At 41.3% G+C, this 19,260-nt stretch overlaps 1 long non-coding RNA gene across 1 annotated transcript in view; it reads left to right on the top strand.

Moving 5' to 3' along the window:
* The first annotated feature begins 930 nt into the window (after nucleotides 1-930).
* LOC140493735 (uncharacterized) overlaps nucleotides 931-19,260 on the top strand; it is a 29,575-nt gene continuing 11,245 nt past the window's right edge. The window contains exon 1 of the long non-coding RNA XR_011963754.1: nucleotides 931-997. This is a non-coding gene — a long non-coding RNA (uncharacterized lncRNA). The remainder of the gene's footprint in view (nucleotides 998-19,260) is intronic.

The following is a 19,260-nucleotide window of genomic DNA, read 5'->3' as shown; positions in this document are numbered from 1 at the left end:
CAAGAGTAGTGCAACAAAGCAAGATATTTTCATACAGCACCAATGGAAAACAGACTACCGTTCCCGGCTCAATTTCCATTTGGAAGGCAAGTGAATGACCTAGCTGAGCAACTAATTGTTCAATCATTTCAAGATATGAGGCATTCTCCTTCAACAACAAAGGAGAATGAAAGGAACACTCAACCAGCAAGGAGATAGAAAATTATCCATCAGACAGAGTGTGAGCCAGAAATCACAGTTAGAAATAGTGACTACAAACAGAGGTTTCCAAGATATGCAAACGGCCCAGGTTACATAATTGCGAATAATGTTGTCATGTGGCAAAGAAACAGAGACCAGTGCAGACCAAAGGAATGTAAGAACAAGAGTAGACCGTTCAGTCCATTGAACCTGGTCAATGATTTAATATGATCATGGCTGCTTGAGCATTTCAATACCTTTTCCTATATATTGCCATAAACCTTTATGACTTTGATAATCAAGTTTTATCAACCTCGACTTTAAATATATTCAAAGGACTGAGCTTTTACAGCTCTCCAGCATAGATAATTATAAACATTCATCACTTTTTGAGTAAAATAATTCTTCATATTTCAGTTACAATCCTCCCTACTTTGAAATTGTTTCTCCTGGTTTTAAAGTCCCCAGTCAGGAGTGTCACAAAGCTGGTTGCTTTTTTCTAAAAGCTGTTCCATTTCTCAAGGATACTACGTCCTTTGATTTTGTTTTTCAGAGGGGTCATAAACCGCTTCTCAGTTCCGATTAGTCTCATTTGGTACAGAGATTAAAGGGTATTGAGAGGCCTTTTTGTTTATATGCAAACAGATGAGACTTCAGGCCAAAGTGGTCATGTTTTAGAAGTGACCTCCAGACTGAAAGGGGAGTGGTTAGCTTTCGAGCTGAGCAGTTTAGTTCAATCCAGAACCGGTTGGGAGTTCAACAGTGAGCTGTGTCGAAACAAACTCCCTCTCTCTCTCTGCCCTTCTAACTCCAACCTGTAAGCATCTGTTCCATTCATTTATACTGGTTTCTAAGGGGGTTTGCTTATTGGGACTGTTGTGTGTATTTGGGTCAGCATAATTAAGTCTAGTTTGGATTGACTGAATTCTGTAGGGGTTCTTTATTCTGTTCTTTGTGTTTCATTGTGTAATTTTGTGAATAAATTTTTGTCTGTTATTAATCTGGTAGTTAATCTTGCGAATTTACTCTGGGTAATTTTCACTGTACAATTAACAAAACAAATTGCAAAGTTATGGTCTGGGCTACCTGCTTAAGAATATTTTGAGTGGTCTGGCCTAGCCCATAATAGATTGGAGACTCTTTGTGGGAGTTTAAACAGCGAGTGGTAGGTGGTAGTGTCTTTATTTCAGGTGTTGGTTTGGTTAGGTAGACAAAGCTTGGAATACTAATGGCTATTTCAGTCACCAAAGGTTTTCCAGATGTGGATGCAGTGACTTTGGAAGGCTTGCAAAAAGTGAATAAGACGTAGCTACAGGAATTAGCAAACCAGCTGGAATTGGAACTGCCTGCTTCTGTGAGGAAAGGAGCGATAATTACAGCAGTAGCTCAGCATTTAAACTTGCTGGAGAAACCATCAGAATCAATTGCAAATGGAGCAGCTTGAGTTAGAGGTGAGGGATAAGGAAAGGGCAGCAGAAATGAAACAGTTTGAGTTACGATTAAAAGCAGAAGAGAAAGAAAAAGAGAAAGCAGCAGAGGAGAGGGAAAAAGAGAGAGCAGAGAAAGAAAAACTTCAAAAGCTGACACTTAAAAAGAAAAGCTTAAAAGGCTGGAAATAAAGGCTGAAGGTAGGCTTAGTGAGGAAGAGAGTGAGGATGAGCAAGCCCCTGGTAGTCAGAAACCTAGTGAGAAACTGTTTAAGTATGTTCAAGCACTGGGTGGCATGGTGGCACAGTGGTGGGCAGCTTGGTGGCACAGTGGTTAGCACTGCTACCTCACAGCACCAGAGACCCGGGTTCAATTCCTGCCTCAGGCAACTGTCTGTGTGGAGTTTGCACATTCCCCGTGTCTGCGCGGGTTTCATCCGGGTGCTCCGGTTTCCTCCCACAGTCCAAAAATGCGCAGGTTAGGTGAATTGGTCATGCTAAATTGCCCATAGTGTTAGGTGAAGGGGTAAATGTAGGGGAATGGGTCTGGGTGGGATACTCTTCAGAGGGTCGCTGTGGACTTGTTGGGCCAAAGGGCCTGTTTCCATATTGTAAGTAATCTAATCATTGCCTAAATTTGATTTCATCTCATTTGAAAAGGTGGCTAAACAAATGCAGTGGCCAGTAACAATGTGGGTTTTGTTGATCCAAACGAAACTTGTCGGTAGGGCTCGTAAAGTATTCACATCACGATCAGAGGAGGTATCTGGGGAGTATGAGGAGATGAAAAAATCCATTTTAAATGCATATGACCTTGTACAAGAAGCCAATAGACAACATTTCAGGAATCTAAGGAAGGACCCTGGTCAAACCTACATTGAGTTTGAAAGGATCAAACAGAGTAATTTTGATAGATGGATAAGAGCTTTAAAAATTGAGCAAACCTATGATGCCCTTAGAGACGTAATTATTTTGGAGGAATTCAAAAATTCACTGCCTGAAGTAGTGCAAACGCATGTGGAAGAGCAGAGAGTTAAAACAGCAAGGTTAGCAGCTGAAGTGGCTGATGATTATGAATTGGTCCATAAAACTCAGTTTGGCTTCCAGAATCGATTTCCGTCCATGTGAGATAGAAACTGGGGCAAAGAGAAATCCTCATGTGGAAAGGGAAAGGTAGATCTCAGTGAAGATCATAAGGATAGTTTACCACAGATTAAAAAAGAAACCCTTGAGGAGGACAAAGGAGTTAAAAAGCTCTGGTGTTTTCATTGTAACAAAGTGTAACAATGTAACAAAGAAAATACATGCAAAGGTAACATTTATTCATTTAGGCCTGGAGCAGTAGGTAAGGAGGTTACAATATTAAGGGACACAGGATGCTCTCAGTATGCAATGCTGAGAGAGGAGGAGATATGTACTCCCGAGGGACTATTGCCAGAAAAGCTACAGGTAACAGGAATTCATGGTGAGACAAAAAGTGCTTAATTGTGTAAAGTGAGGCTTGACAGTCCAGAGAAGAGTGGAGAATTTGTGGTATGAGTGCTGGACAAACTCTCAGCTCCAGGAATACAATTTGTCCTTGAAAATGATATAGGTGATTCACTGGTAGTCATTTAGGGGTGAAGAAAACACAGACTACAATGCAAAGACATTTTTACTATGCAAAGATGTAGTTGAATTTTGCCAGATGTGTATTACTTGTCAGCTAATCGGAAAACCGCAGGCAGTAATAAAACCTGCACCTTTAATACCAATTCCAGCATTTGAGGAATCTCTCACAAGAGTCTTGATTGATTGCATAGATCCCTTACCTCAAACAAAAAGTGGGAATAAGTATTTATTAATAATAATGGATGTGTCGACTAAATTTCCAGAGGCAATCCCATTACGCAGCATCACAGCTAAAAGGGTTGTAGAAGAATTACTGAAATTTTTTACTAGATACAGACTGCCAATAGAGATCCAGTCAGATCAAGGGTCAAACTTCACATCCAAACTATTCAAGGAGGTTATGGAAAACTTGGGAATAAAGCAACTCAAACCTACTGTATACCACCTGGAATCGCAGGGAGTGCTAGAGAAATGGCATCAAACACTATGTTTGATGTCCATGTTGAGGGATTATGGTCAGGATTGTCCAGATGATTGGGATAAGAGAGTTCCATTTGTACTTTGTGCAATCAAAGATGCACTGAATGAATTGACCAAATTTAGTCCATTTGAATTAATTTTTAGGCATGAAGTAAGAAGATGGTTAAAATTGATTAAGGAGAAATTAATAAGTCAGAATTCAGTGACCACCCATTTGGACTATGTGTCAAACTTTAGTGAACAATTAAATAGAGCTGGAGAGTTGGCTAGACAGCATTTAAAGGTATCACAGCATACAATGAAACAGGAAGTGGATAAGAAATCACAAATTCACAATTTTGCAATTGCGGATAATGCATTGATGTTACTTCCAGTAACAGGTGAGCTTTTAAAAGCAAGGTTTAGTGGACTGTATCAAACTGAGAAGAAATTGAGTGAGGTGAACTACTTGGTAAGGACTCCAGACTGGAAGAAATCTTACAAAGTGTCATGTGAATATGCTCAAACGGTACTTTGATGAGGAAGGAAAGCAAGAGGAGAAGGTGATAATGATGACAGCACAGAAGGAAGAACAAAGTTCAGAGGACTCTAAATTGGACATTCCTCAATCCAAACTGGACAATGAGGAAGTTGTCAAAAATTGGAATAAATTATTGAGTTACCTTCCACAAGAAAATTGAAATGACCTGAAAGAGTTATTCCTATGTCATGGTGAGATATGCGGAAATAAACTGGGAAATATTAACCTAATTGTGCATGATGTAGATAGAGGAGAGGCTGTTCCGATTAAGCAACATCCTTATAAACATAACCCTCTAAAGTTGGCACAGATTCAGAAGGAGATAGAGTGCATGCTCCAAGGTGGCATAATCAAAGTGAGTTACAGTGACTGGAGCTCACCCATCATCATGGTGCCAAAGCCAGATGGTACACAACGGTTATGTGTGGAACGTTGCAAAGACAATGCCGATACAGAGACTGACAGTTGGAGGACTGTGTTGAAAAAGTGGGACAAGCAACTTACATTTCTACGTTGAACTTGCTCTGAGGCTAATGGCAAGTACCTCTGTCGGAGAGAGCAAAGGTAATTTCAGCTTTTGTAGTGCAAAATGGACTTTACCAGTTCAAAGTCATGCCATTTGGTACAAAAAATGCTCCAGCCACATTTAAGGTCATTGCTGGATTACCCAACTGTGTGGTGTATATTGATGACCTGGTGATTTTTAGTCTTTCATAGAAGGAACATTTACAGCATTTATCGGACTTGTTTGATTGACTTCAGAAGGCAGAATTCAGTAGGTGGTAAAGCTAGCTAAAAGTGAATTTGCCAGAGTCACCTGCCTGGGCCATGTTATTGGACATGGTCAAATGGCCCCACGGGATGCGAAAATGAAAGTAATGGGGAATTTTCCACACCGTCAACAAAAAAATGCAGTACTACAATTCCTGGGATTAAGTGGATTTTACTGAAGGTTTGTGCTGAACTTTAGTAGTGTGGCTGCTCCACTCAACGAATTGTTTAAAAAAGGGCAAGAAGTTTCGGTGGACAGCGGATTGTCAAAAGGCATTTGACAGCCTGAAAACTGTGTTAACCACTGCCCCAGATTTAGCCATATTTGATTACATGAAGCCTTTCAAGATGGTTATCAATGCCAGTGATGTGGGTGTCAGTGTGACGCTCCTGCAGGAGGATGACAAAAGGATAGAAAGACCCATTTGGTATTTATCCAGGAAGGTCAAGGTTCATCAAAAGAATATTCAACAGTGGAGAAAGAGATTTTAAGCTTGGTGTTGGCATTACAACATTTCAGTGTATATATTACCAGCAATGCATCTGAGACAACTGTTTTGATTGGCATTTGTGGAAAAATTTAAGGACAAAAATGCCAGTCTGTTTACATTGAGCTTGTTGTTGCAACCATTCAATTTGACAATTGTGCATGTAGCAGGTCGTGAAAACGTGATTGCTGATGTGTTATCGAGACTCGAATGAGATACTGAGGTGTTCGGTAACGGGTTTGCCACAGTTTGAATTCACATGTGGTCGTGCATGTTTGCATGTTTATAGTTAGTATAGAGTATATGTGTGTTTAAACTACTAACCAGATTTTTGAAGGGTTTTCAAAATGAAGCCATCTTTTGATATTGATTGTTCATTTTTTTAAGGGGGGAGGTGTCACAAGGGGAGAGGTATCTTTTGGGTCCTGAAGGGAGAGGGTGACCAGCCTCATATCGTTGTCTATGTAGGTACCAATGACATAAATAGAAAGAGGGAAAGGGATGTAAGGTAGGATTTCAGGGAGCTAGGGTGGAAGCTGAGAGCTAGAACAGAGTTGTTATCTCTGGTTTGTTATCCGTGCCACGTGATAACGAGGCAAGGAATGGGGAGAGATATCAACTGAACATGTGGCTGCAAGGATGGTGCAGGACAGAGGGTTTCAGGCACTTGGATAATTGGGGCTCATTCTGGGGGAGGTGGGACTTGTACAAACAGATGGTCTTCACTTGAACCAGAGAAGTACTAATATCCTGGGTGGGAAATTTGCTGGTGCTATTCGGGTGGGTTTAAACTAGCTCAGCAGGGGGATGGGAACCTGAGGTGTAGCTGCAGGTGCACAGGAGGATGAGAGTAGGAAGGACAGAGACAGGATTTCAGGGTCACAGGAATGTGCTGGCAGACAGCAAACTGGTTTAAAGCGTGTCTACTTCAATGCCAGAAGTATCCGAAATAAGGTAGGTGAGCTTGCAGCATGGATAGGTATCTGGGACTTCAATGTTGTAGCCATTTCAGAGACATGGATAGAGCAGGATGAGGAATGGATGTTGCAGGTTCCAGGGTTTAGATCTTTCATTAAAAACAGGCAAGGCGGTAAAAGAGGGGGAGGCGTGGCCTTGTTAGTCAAAGATAGTATCACAATGGCTGAGAGAAATTTTGATGAGGACTCATCTACTGAGGTAGTGTGGGCTGAGGTTAGAAAAAGGAGAGGAGAGGTCATATTTCTTGGAGTTTTTCATAGACCTCCGCAGAGTTCCAGGGAGGTGGAAGAGAGGATTAGCAAAATTATTCTGGGTAGGAGTGCAAGGAACAGTGTGGCCCTTTTGGGGGACTTTAACTTCCCCAACATTGACTGGAAATGCGATAACTTTAGTACATTAGATGGATCAGTTTTTGTCCAATGTGTACAGGAGGATTTCCTGACACAGTATGTCGAAGGGCCGACAAGAGGGGAGGCCACACTGGGTCTAGTGCTTGTTAATGAACCAGGCCAGGTGTTTGATTTAGTTGTAGGTAAGCACTTTGGAGAGAGTGACCATAATTCAGTTACATTTAGTTTAGCGATGGAAAGAGATAGGTACATGCCACAGGTCAAGAGTTATCGATGGGGCAAAGACAATTATAATGCGATTAGGCAAGAATTAGGATGCATAGAATGGGATAGTAAAATGCAGAGGATGCAGACAATGGAAATGTGGAGCTGGTTTAAGGAACAGATATTGTCTGTCCTTGATAGGTATGTCCCTGTCAGGCAGGGAGGAAGTGATAAGGTAAGAGAACCGTGGTTTACTACAGGAATTGCATCTCTTGTTAAGAAGAAGAAAGAGGCTTATGTGTTGATGAGGAAAGATGGTACAGTTGAGGTGATGGAGAGTTACAGATCAGCTGGGAAGGATTTAAAGAGAGAGTTAAGAAGAGCAAAGAGAGGACACGAGCAGTCTTTAGCAAATAGAATAAAGGAGAACCCTAAAGTTTTCTTTAAGTATATGAGGAATAAAAGGATGATTAGGGTAGGAATAGGGCCAGTCTAGACAGAAGTGGGAAGTTGAGTATGGACCCTGTAGAGATCGAAGAGGTGCTAAATGAACATTTCTCATTGGTGTTCACTCAGGAAAAGGAGAATATTGTACAGGAGAAGAATGAAGTACTAGATATTAGACTAGAAAGGATCAAGGTTAGTTAAGTACAGGTGTTATCAATCCTAGAAGGAGTTAAAGTACACAAGTCCCCTGGGCCAGCTGGGATTTATCTGAGGATTCTCTGGGAAGTTAGGGAGGAGAAAACCTTTGGCTTTGATATTTGAGTCGTCATTGTCTACAGGTTTGGTACCTGAGGACAGGACGATTGCAAATGTTGTGCCCTTGTTCAAGAAGGTCAACAGAGATGACCCAGGTAATTATAGACCAGTGAGCCTTGCTTCTGTTATTGGAAAGGATTATAAAAGATAAGATTTATAATCATCGAGCAAGCAACAATTTGATTTCAGATAGTCAACATGGTTTCGTCAAGGGCAGGTCGTGTCTCACGAACCTCATTGAGTTTTTTGAGAAGGTGACCAAGCATGTAGATGAGGGTAGGGCAGTTGATGTGGTATAGATGGACTTCAGTAAAGCCTTTGATAAGGTTCCACATGGTAGGCTGATGGAGAAAATGCAGAGGCATGGAATTGATTTAGCAGGTTGGATTAGAAACTGGCGATCTGAAAGAAGGCAGCGAGTGGTGGTTGATGGAAAATATTCAGTCTGGAGTCCAGTTACTGGTGTGCTAAAAGGATCTGTTTTGGGACCACTGTTGTTTGACATTTTTTTCAATGACTTTGACGCAAGCATAGGTGGATGGATTAGTAAATTTGCAGACGACACTAAAGTCGGTGGAGTAGTGGACAGTTTGGAAGAACGTTACAGGTTGAAGGAGGACTTGGATAGACTGCAGGATTTGGCTGAGAGGTGGCAAATGGAGTTCAATGCAGTTAAATGTGAGGTGATTCACTTTGGGAAGAATAACAGGAAGGCAGAGTACTGGGTCAATGGAAAGATTCTTGGACATGTGGATGTGCAGAGGGATCTTGGAGTCCATGTGCATAGATCCCTGAAAGTTGCCACCCAGGTGGATAGTGCTGTTAAAAAGGCATACAGTGTGTTCGGTTTCATTGGTAGAGGGATTGAGTTCCAGAACCGCAATATCATGCTGCAACTATACAAAATGCTGGTGTGGCCACACTTGGAATATTGTGTACAGTTCTGGTCGCCCCATTACAGGCAGGATGTGGAAGCATTGGAAAAGGTGCAGAGGAGATTTATCAGGATGTTGCCTGGTCTAGAGGGAAGGTCTTATGAGGAAAGGCTGAGAGACTTGGTTCTGTTCTCATTGGAAAGAAGGCGGCGAGGGGGGGATTTGATAGAGACATACAAGATGATCAGAGGATTAGATAGGGTAGACAGTGAAAGGCATTTTCCTAGGATGATGACGTCAGCTTGTACGAGAGGGCATAACTAAAAATTGAGGGGTGATAGATTTTAGACAGATGTCAGAGGCAAGTTCTTTACGCAGAGAGTGGTAAGGGCGTGCAATGCCCTACCTGCTAATGTAGTCAACTCAGCCACATTACAGAGATTTAAACAATCCTTAGATAAGCACATGGACGATTTTGGGATAGTGTAGGGGGACGAGCTGAGAATAGTTCACAAGTTGGCGCAACATTGTTCTATGTTCTATGTTCTAAAGCTGGTTTCATTTTTCTGAAAGCAGTTCCATTCTTCCAAACTGGCCTTAGATTTTTTTCAGAGGGTTAATAAACCACTCTCAGTTCTGATTAGTCTTGTTCAGTACAGAGATTAAAGGGTATTGAGAGGTCTTTTTGTTTCTATGTAAACAGATGAAATTTCAGGCCAAAGTGGTCATGTTTTAGCAGTGACCTGGAGAATGAAAGGGGAGTGGTCAGCTTTTGAGCTTAGCTGTTTAGTTCAATTCAGAACTGGTTGGGAGTTCAACAGTGAGCTGTGTGGAAACAAACTCTCTCTCTCTCTCTTTCTTTTCCCTCCTGGCTCCAACCTCTAAGGGGCTTTGCTTATTGGGACTGTTGTGTGTATTCGGAACAGCATAATTAAGTCTAGTTTGGATAGACTGAGTTCTGTAGGGGTTCATTATTCTTCTCTTTGTGTTTTATTGTGCAATTTTGTAAATAAATTTTTGTCTGTTATTAACCTGGTGGTCAACCTTGCTAACTTACTCTGGGTAATTTTCACTGTGCACTTAACGAAACAAATTGCCAAGTTATGGTCTGGGTTGCCTGCTTAAGAATGTTTTGAGTGGTCTGGCTTAGCCCATAACAGAGGAAACATCTTAACTGAATCTAACCTGTCTGTTCCTTTAAGTTTTTAAAGAGATCATCTCTCATTCTTCAATACTCTCAAGAATAAAGGCCCAGTTCGCCCAATCTCTCTTCACAGGACAGTTTCATCATCTAGTGAACAAATCTAGTGAACATTAGTTGCACTTACTGTGTAACAAAATATCTTTACTGGGATAGAGAGGTCAAAACTCTGCTCCAGATGCCATCTATGTAATTGAAGCAAAACTTCACTACTTCTGAACTCAAATCCTCTTGCAATAAAGGCTAACATTCCATTAGAGTTTAACTAATAACTTGTTGCACCTGCATGTTAGCCTTCAGTGACTTATTCTGGATTAGTGGTGCTGGAAGAGCACAGCAGTTCAGGCAGCATCCAACGAGCAGCGAAATCGACGTTTCGGGCAAAAGCCCTTCATCAGGAATAAAGGCAGTGAGCCTGAAGCATGGAGAGATAAACTAGAGGAGGGTGGGGGTGGGGAGAGAGTAGCATAGAGTACAATGGGTGAGTGGGGGAGGAGATGAAGGTGATAGGTCAGGGTGGAGTGGATAGGTGGAAAAGGAGCTAGGCAGATCGGACAAGTCCGGACAAGTCAAGGGGACAGTGCATCTGCAGTTATTGTTTTTACTTCAGTGACTTATTGACAAGGGCATCCAAATCCCTTTCCAAACTCTCACCATTTAAGTAATGGATATGCTCACAGTTTTCCAGTTTATGTTATCATGGTCTTGCCTAATCACTATATCTATCCAGATCATCCTGAAAATGTTTTACATTTCCCTCACAATATTCTTTCCTGTTTGATATTGTATTGTCTGCAAATTTTGAAATATTGCATTTGGTCCCCACATCCAAATCATTGATGTATATTATGAACAAGTGGGACCCAAGTAATGTTCCTTGCAATACCACACTACACACTGTCTGCCAGTGTAAGAATGACCCATTTATTCTTACTCTATGTTTTCTGTATTTTTATCAATTCTTAGCCATGCCATTATCTCCAACACCATATGTTTTAATTTACCAACCAACCTTCTGTTGGAGATTTCTTCAAAAACCTCTGGAAATCCAAATGTGTTACATTCAATTAATTCCCTTTGATCAATTGTTTTTAATAGCATCCTCAAAAATCTCCCAATAAATTTGTCATACACCATTTTCCATTTGCAAATCCATTCTGACTGTGGCCAATCAGATCATTTTTATCCCAGTGTCCATTTATCATGTGTTTTGTGATAGGTTCTCCTTACTGCTGACAACACGCTAACAGGTCTGCAGCTCCTGTTCTTTCTCTTGCTCCTTTGGGAAATAGTGGAATGACATTTGTCACACACACCAATGCCAATCATGCATGCAGTGAGTGAGGAAGTGAGTGGGATGATGATGATTTTGCGACCAGTGGCAAGACAACCAGATTAGCCAAGAGCCTCTGAAATTATCTCATACCTTTCCAGGTGGGTTTATGATTATCAGGTTAGGACGTATTGCAATCCTCCAAAACGCTATATCGAAATTTGCATGATTTATCTTGCTAACTGTGTTTTCACATGCCTGTATCATGGTTGAATTGACAACATGTGCTTGCCTATGTGTAATTATGTATATTTGTTTCGGATATCTTTTCTTTGAAAAAAGGGGGATGCTAGGTCTTGTAGCTGACATACAATGCACCTTTACAGGAGATCAGAATGCCATCACCATATCATGTGTCCTAATGGTATAAATGTCTCGATCTCCAACTTTCTGAGCTCTATACTCTTGCATGCTGTGATAAGTACATCTGAATTGTTAAGCTTGAGCATACAAACACAAGAGCCTGTCATTGTAATGTATATGCCAGGTCCTGTCATCAAGTTCATTGAATTCTTCAGCAGTGCATGACCCATACCTCATTCTTACTTTAAGTGTCAGAACGTGATTTTTGCAGATCTTTAGCACATCTGTCACTATTAAATGTTAGGCCTCCTTTGTAAGTGTTCCATACATGCACACTCCTGCAACAGGTATAGCATTCACTGCTGGAACTGGCTGTCCCACATTCAGTCCGTATGTATCATCTGTGCAAAGGCTGGAATCAAATGGCTTGTCTAGCATCCACCTCCTCCGGCACACTTCCATTGTTTGATGCCTTTATGAAAGTCACATAGCAGGGACTTCACCATGTCACTTATCTTTGCAGAGTGATGAAAGACACATTGTAGGACTGCACAATGCCACTGATCTTTGCACAGTTCAGGAGGTTGTTCACCCTTTTGCAGCTGTGGACACAATCTGATTTATGGGTCTGTGAGCTGCTAATGTGCATTGCCACTTCTATCCAGGCCGCTTTTGTTAGGCAAGAGGACCAGCATTGGAAAGCATGCCCTCCCACCATTCCTGAACTGTCTGGAAGAGAACCTGCCAGGAGTTATCACAGAATCATGGGGCCAGTCGTGGTCTACAAAGGGAGATACTTCTAAAGAAGGGTCACTGGACCCGAAATGTGAACTTTGCTTTCTCTCTGCAGATGCTATCATCCCTGCTGAAATTTTCCACTGATTTCTGTTTTTATTTGAGATAGCATTTGATCCAGATGCGTGGCAGCAATTCCCGAGATCCAGGAGAATGATAGAGGTAGGAGATATACAATACTGCCGCAGATTGTGAACTCCTCACAAATAGCTGGATATTAAGGATTGATAGCCTGTCCAGGTGCTGTTTAAATATTACAGCTGGACCTTCAACCCAATGTAGAAACTACAGGTTCAGCCACTTCCTGCCCATCTCTACCTTAAGATGGACTGGGACCCCTCACTCCTCCATATCTAATTGGCTGGTTGCCACAAGTTTGCCCAATGGCTCAGCTTTTATGGAGGAGTGATGCATGTTTCTCATCCTGCCGTCAGTAACTTGTTACAAGTGGAAGTATCAATGCTTTTACTTCAGGCAAAAATAGCTGATTCTTCCTCTATTTGTTTGTAGCATAGATTGTACAACAAGTGAACAGCCTCCATCATTTCAAAATCCAACTCTTACTTCTTTCCAGTGCACAATTGAGGCATCAGATACACTGAATGGCACAATCGATTCTATTCACTGAATGACATGCCTGAACTAAGAAAATCTAAAGTCATGGCGAATGAATTCTCTCTCACTTCAATAACAATGTAACAAATTAAAGGCAAACTAAGACTTCACCACAGGCATCAAATTATTATCAATTTGCTATAACAGGGGACACTATTCATATGATGGCAAATTAGACATCCTTTAACCATCCACCTCAAATATTGTACGTGAGTTAGAAGTTTCCAACTAGCTTGCATGCATTATCTCGTTACAGCTTCAATTACTGCAGGGGATGAGATATGATAAATGTAATCCCTTTTCCTGCTGATTGGCTCTAACTCAGATAAATGTTGATGTGCTATTGGAACATCTCAGTTCACAATGTAACTGCAATTAGTAATGGCTGACTTAATTTCTGTTATTGTTTTAACTACCTAATTTAGTAAGACTTTAATTATAGTAAATTCAGACTCAGGGATAATAATGTCCAGGAGGTGAATATATCTAAATTAAATTAAGCCTCCCTCAAGAATTTGTGATACTGTGCACAAGTTTGATTGTGATTTCAACTTATTCACATAAGATTATACAGGAAGAAAGCAGATTTGCATTTTCATTGTGTCTTTTGCAAACTCAGGAGATCCCAAATCATATCACGGCAAATGGGGTACATTTTTACACAAGTAGCAATCTGACAATGACTGAACAAATTGTTTTAGTGATGCTTGTTGAGGATAAATATTAACCTCAGAAAATCAAGGAGAATGGCACTGTTCCATTTCTAAATTATGGCATAGCTTTATTAATATCTGTCTGAGGGGGCATTTGGGCCTTGATTTAGTGCCTCATCCAAAAAAACAGCTCTTTTGGCAAATCAAACCTCCTCCAGTACTTCAGTTAAAAGTGTAGTGATTTTAACAAGATCGTAGAATATGAGTTCCCTGACTGGGAGTGTTAAACTGATCCAATCAGGGAGCCCTTGCTGACAGATAAGAACAGGAGTGTCAGACGTTCTGTTCAGTTTAACAGCTGGCTCTGAGGGAGCTGGATCGGTGTCACGGACTCTCCGCATTTAAATAAAGGGTGACTTGGTGATGGATACTAGCTTCTATGGAATTATTTCAAAGGATGTCCCAAAATTCCATACAGTCAGTGCATTTTGTCCGAATAGCAGTCATTGTTGTGATGTGTCAATCTGCCAGCTAATTTGTCCACAAGATAGTCCCACCTAAACAACCAGTTGATCTGTTTTATATTATGTTGAGTTGAGGGGGGAATACTGGCTGAAACATGGGGAGAACTCAGAACTCTTCTTTAAGTTATGATACAACATCTTTTTTGTCCAAATGAAAAGCCGGACTCCAGATTAGGACCTCAAGTTGGCACTGGTGTGAGATGTGTGGCTTGGTTCCAAGAGTGTCTATGTGCCTTGAGATTCAAATTAAGAACTCCAAGCTTTGTTGCTGTGTTGAGTTACTGTTGTGTGAGAAGGTTGCAGTATAATACAAACAGATTTCAACTGAGAAATCATTAACACATTGACTACTGAACCAGATGTTCCATAGAGGAGCATTGTCACTTATAATGCTGTCAGGAGGACCAACAACAGCACTTCTCTCACTACTTCCTATTCCATTTCACTCTTACTACCTCTGTCATCCTCTTACCAAGTGACACATTCGTATTTACTTATCTTCTTCCCTCTGATGGTATCATTCTGTGATATTTCTGCAATCAGCAGTATCTTTGAGATAAGTCACTTTAGTAATCTTCCTAAATACCTTGTAGCGACCATTGAATTTTGTTTTTTAGACATTCACTTAAAAGGGGTAATAATACCAGAATTGCATCTCCTACATGAAATGTTCTAGTCATAGCATATTTGTCTTCACTTTGCTACTATGTTTTCTTATGAGTTTTTAAATGCTCCTTCATGACTTTACATGTCCTCTAAGTCTCTCTAGAAATAGAGACACATAATCCAACATTGAATATTTATTCTTTCATCTTAAGAATTTCAACTTTGTCATTTTAATGACCTCTTATTCTCATGATTGTAGATTAGTTCAAATGTCCTGAAGCCAGGAGATTCATTTGGGGAATCTCTGGTAGCAAATATTAGGAAATCTAATCCTTTTTCTAATCCTGTGGATATGTAGGTTTTGATCATCATCTTGAGAATCTGATGGTGTCTTTCCAAAAATCGTTTGTAGATGATAGACAGTAGACTTCAATTGTTTTATAACCAGATTGCTGGTGACCTGAATATTTTTGGACATAAACTTAGAGCCTTGGTCTGATTATATTTCAATTGTCATAGCAAGTGAAAAATTGAATTAACTTTTCCACTACCACCTTAGCAGTTATTGTCCTCAAAGGACTAGCCTCTAGAAATTAGGTGTCATATTCATAATTGTAAGGATATACCAATGTCCTACTCTTGTTTCAGTAACTTCTCCGTGCAATCTACTGCCACTTTTAATGCTTCTTCAAAAGCTAGAATGGGTGTTAAATGTGTTGATTTAATTACTTGCTGAGGTTTAACTATGATTTGACATGTATGGAAGTGGAATAGTGTAGGATAGATAGGCTTCAGATTGGTTCCACAGGTCGGCACAACATCAAGGGTCAAAGGGCCTGTACTGTGCTGTAAAGTTCTCTCTTCTGTGTTCTATATATATTATGGAATTGCATTATGTCATTATTAGTCTTGGCCAAATAATGATTAGATTAGATTACTTACAGTGTGGAAACAGGCCCTTTGGCCCAACAAGTCCACACCGACTCTCCAAAGAGTAACCCACCCAGACTCATTCCCCTACATTTACCAGTTCACCTAACACTATGGGCAATTTAGCATGGCCAATTTACCTAATCTGCACATTTTTGGACAGTGGAAGGAAACCGGAGCACCCGGAGGAAACCCTCACAGACATGGGGAGAATTGCAAACTCCACACAGACAGTTGCCTCTGGCGGGAATTGAACCCGGGTCTCTGGCACTGTGAGGCAGCAGTGCTAACCACTGTGCCACCATGCTGTCCAATGTGCCTGTTTATTGATGCCTGAATTTTCTTGTAGGAATAGATGTAGGAAGTTCTTGTGGTACTCAAGATCTCTTTACAACATTCAGGTGAAAGAATGAATGAATGAATTGAATTTATTGCTTTGTGTACTGAGACACAGTGAAAAGCTTTGACTTGTGAGCAATACAGGCAGATCACATAGTTAAATAACATAGATAGTAAATAATAGGTAAACAGTGGCAAAAACAAAAACATAGGTACAGGTGAATGTTAAGAGTTTATGAGTCCATTCAGTATTCTAACAACAGTAGGGTAGAAACTGTTATGAAACTGGCTGATCAGTGTGTTCAGGCCTCTGTACCTTCTCCCTGAAGGTAGAGGTTGTAGAAAAACATTGCCAGGGTGGGATGGATCTTTAAGAATGCTTTTCCTTGACAGCGGGCCTGGTAGATGGATTCTATAGAAGTGAGGTTGGCCTTTGTGATTGTCCGGGCTGAGTTCACCACTCTCTGTAACCGTTTCCAATCTTGAATGGTAGAGTTGCCAAACCAGGTAGTTATACATCCAGACAAAATGCTCTCGATGGCAAGGGTATTCGCCATCAGGCCAAATTTCCTCAGCTGCCTGAGGAAGAAGAGACGTTGTTGGGCCTTTGTAACCAGTACGTCCACATGAAGAGTCCAAGAAGGCTTGTGGTTAACCACTCTCCACTCATTCTGCCTCTGTGCTGTTAATGGTGATATTATTATTGATGAACAACCATCGATTCCTCATCTGTGCATCTACGAGAACGTCTCCATTAGCTCACCGGAACTCTGCTCATTACAATAACACTCTAGAACTCCTCCAGCATCAGATTCAGTGTGAACTGCCTGCACTGTTCATTTAAGTCTGGATCTGCGTCTTGTGCCTCAATTAATCAAGCTAATATGGGGCCGATTGGTTCAGTTGGCTGGATGGTTGGTTTGCAATGCAGAGGAATGTGAATGGTGTGGGTTCAATTCCTGTTCTGGCTGAGGTTACCATGATGGACTCTGCTTCTCAGTCTGTCTACTTGCCTGAGGCATGGTGACCCTTAAGTTGAACCACCACCAGAGATCTCACTGGAATAAGTGAGTGGAACTATAGTAACTTCACCTTGAGTGAAGAGGTATTAAATGCTTCCTTTGAATTATTCCCTTATTTAAATAAACCTTCCGCTTGTCTAACATCTATATGGTGATGGACTTATTTTACACATTGCTCTGGTCACTACACCAGATAGAAAACATCCATTTCTGTAAAGTTCCATCTCTTCAACCTCACTCAGATTTTCTGAATTATTATGTAGGAGTAAATTAACTTTGTTTACAGGAAACTTTTTAATTACTCCTATTTCTTCTTCTTTTTGACAGTCCCTCAGGGTCAACAATGATTTGCTTCCATTCTTCTGGCAGGGTGGGGAAGAGTGGGGGGAGGTGTTGTTCTGCTGGTTCTCCTTGAACTGAAGGTAGGGCCCATAGGTTTTGAGGTAGGTGAGTGGGACACTGTGGATTCTATTTCCACTGCTTGGGCTTGACCTCCACATACTCATCTTAGTAATGCTAAAAGCACCTTTCTCAACATTGTGCAATCTAGGATAGGCAATTCTCATGTCTTGGTGGGGATGCTCCATTTGATTAGGGAGGCTTTCAGAGCATGCTCAAAGAATTTCCTCTGCTGCCCCCGCCCTTCCTTTTATTATTTACCACTGCAGAGTTCAGAGTAGAGCACTCAGTTAGGGAGTCAAACAATGTTGCCCAACAACTGCAGTTAGTCATGTTTGACCTGCGCCTCAATACTGACAATAGTGACCTGGGAGAGGATGCTCATGTTAGTACATCTATTCTGCCAGTGGGTTTGCAGAATATTGATAAGGCAATGCTGGTGATAATATTCCAGGGATTTGAGCTGTCTGCTGTTGATGGTCCATGTTTTTGATGCACATGGGTGTTTGGGGATCATAGCTGCTCTATAGATCATGGGTTTGGTGCTGGGTTTTAGGTCCCCAGCCTCAAACATTCTGTTCCTCAGGCATCTGAAGGCTGCACTGCCACATTGGAATCAATGGTGGATTTTATAGTATGCAGTCATATTGGGTTTGTGGTGAATACACTGATGAGGGTCTTGGCTTTCATGCCATTTGTGGGCGGCACGGTGGCACAGTGGTTAGCACTGCTGCCTCACAGCGCCAGAGACCCAGGTTCAATTCCCGCCTCAGGCGACTGACTGTGTGGAGTTTGCACGTTCTCCCCGTGTCTGCGTGGGTTTCCTCCGGGTGCTCCAGTTTCCTCCCACAGTCCAAAGATGTGCGGGCCAGGTGGATTGGCCATGCTAAATTGCCCGTAGTGTTAGGTAAGGGGTAGATGTAGGGGTATGGATGGGTTGCGCTTCGGCGGGGCGGTGTGGACTTGTTGGGCCGAAGGGCCTGTTTCCACACTGTAAATAATCTAATCTAATCTAATGAGGTGGGCAGATAATGATAACAAATTTCTACAGACAGCTGAATTACTCCTTCTAACACTAATCCAGATAACAAGTCACACTCCAATTGCACTTTATATAATAAAACTAGGCTATATTATTATGTAGGAGTAAATTAACTTTGTTGACAGGAGACTTCTTAATTACTCCTATTTCTTCTTCTTTTTGACAGTCCCTCGGGGTCAACAATGATTTGCTTCCATTCTTCTGGCGGGGTGGGGAAGAGTGGGGGGAGGTGTTGTTCTGCTGGTTCTTAGTATCATATTTACTAATACTTTGGCTTTTATTGAACTCTCTGGAAGGAAAACATTTCAGACTCACTTTAAATGACCTGCAACAAATCCCCTTCAATTCCGTAATAACTTCTAACATTCTGAATAATGGTGCCCCACTTTATTTTGAAAGGAAACCACTTGCCCCTTTGATTCTGCACCTCTACCTTCAGCACCTTCCCTCTGATCTAAGGAGGGATCTTGGGGCATTCCTATTGTTTTTTCTTTACACTGGTTACTTGCCTTACTTTCATTCTCCCATTCTTCAACCTTCTTGAGTTTATGGGGCTGACAGTAAAAAAGGTTTAGCTTTATGGATCAGCTCATAATCATCAGCTTCTACTCCTGCCTGACTAGTGGTTGTAACTGTTTGGTCTTCAACACGAGTTCTTATAACAAAAGATAATGTGTTTTAAAGTTCTTCCAAAAGAATACTCTAAGAACTGACAGTGAGAGCGGGCAAGAGCGAGAGCCAGTGAGACAGACAGTAAGTGAGATAAGTGGATTTAGGTGCTTTCCCTTTCACAACCTAGCAGTTTCAGTTGTATTGTACTATCTCAAACCGGAGCCATTCACAATCTACTCC

The sequence above is a fragment of the Chiloscyllium punctatum genome, chromosome 22 (assembly GCF_047496795.1).
Source record: "Chiloscyllium punctatum isolate Juve2018m chromosome 22, sChiPun1.3, whole genome shotgun sequence".
Lineage (NCBI taxonomy): Eukaryota > Metazoa > Chordata > Chondrichthyes > Orectolobiformes > Hemiscylliidae > Chiloscyllium > Chiloscyllium punctatum.
The sequence above is the reverse complement of the archived record's forward strand: the minus strand, read 5'-3'. Positions and strand labels throughout refer to the sequence as shown.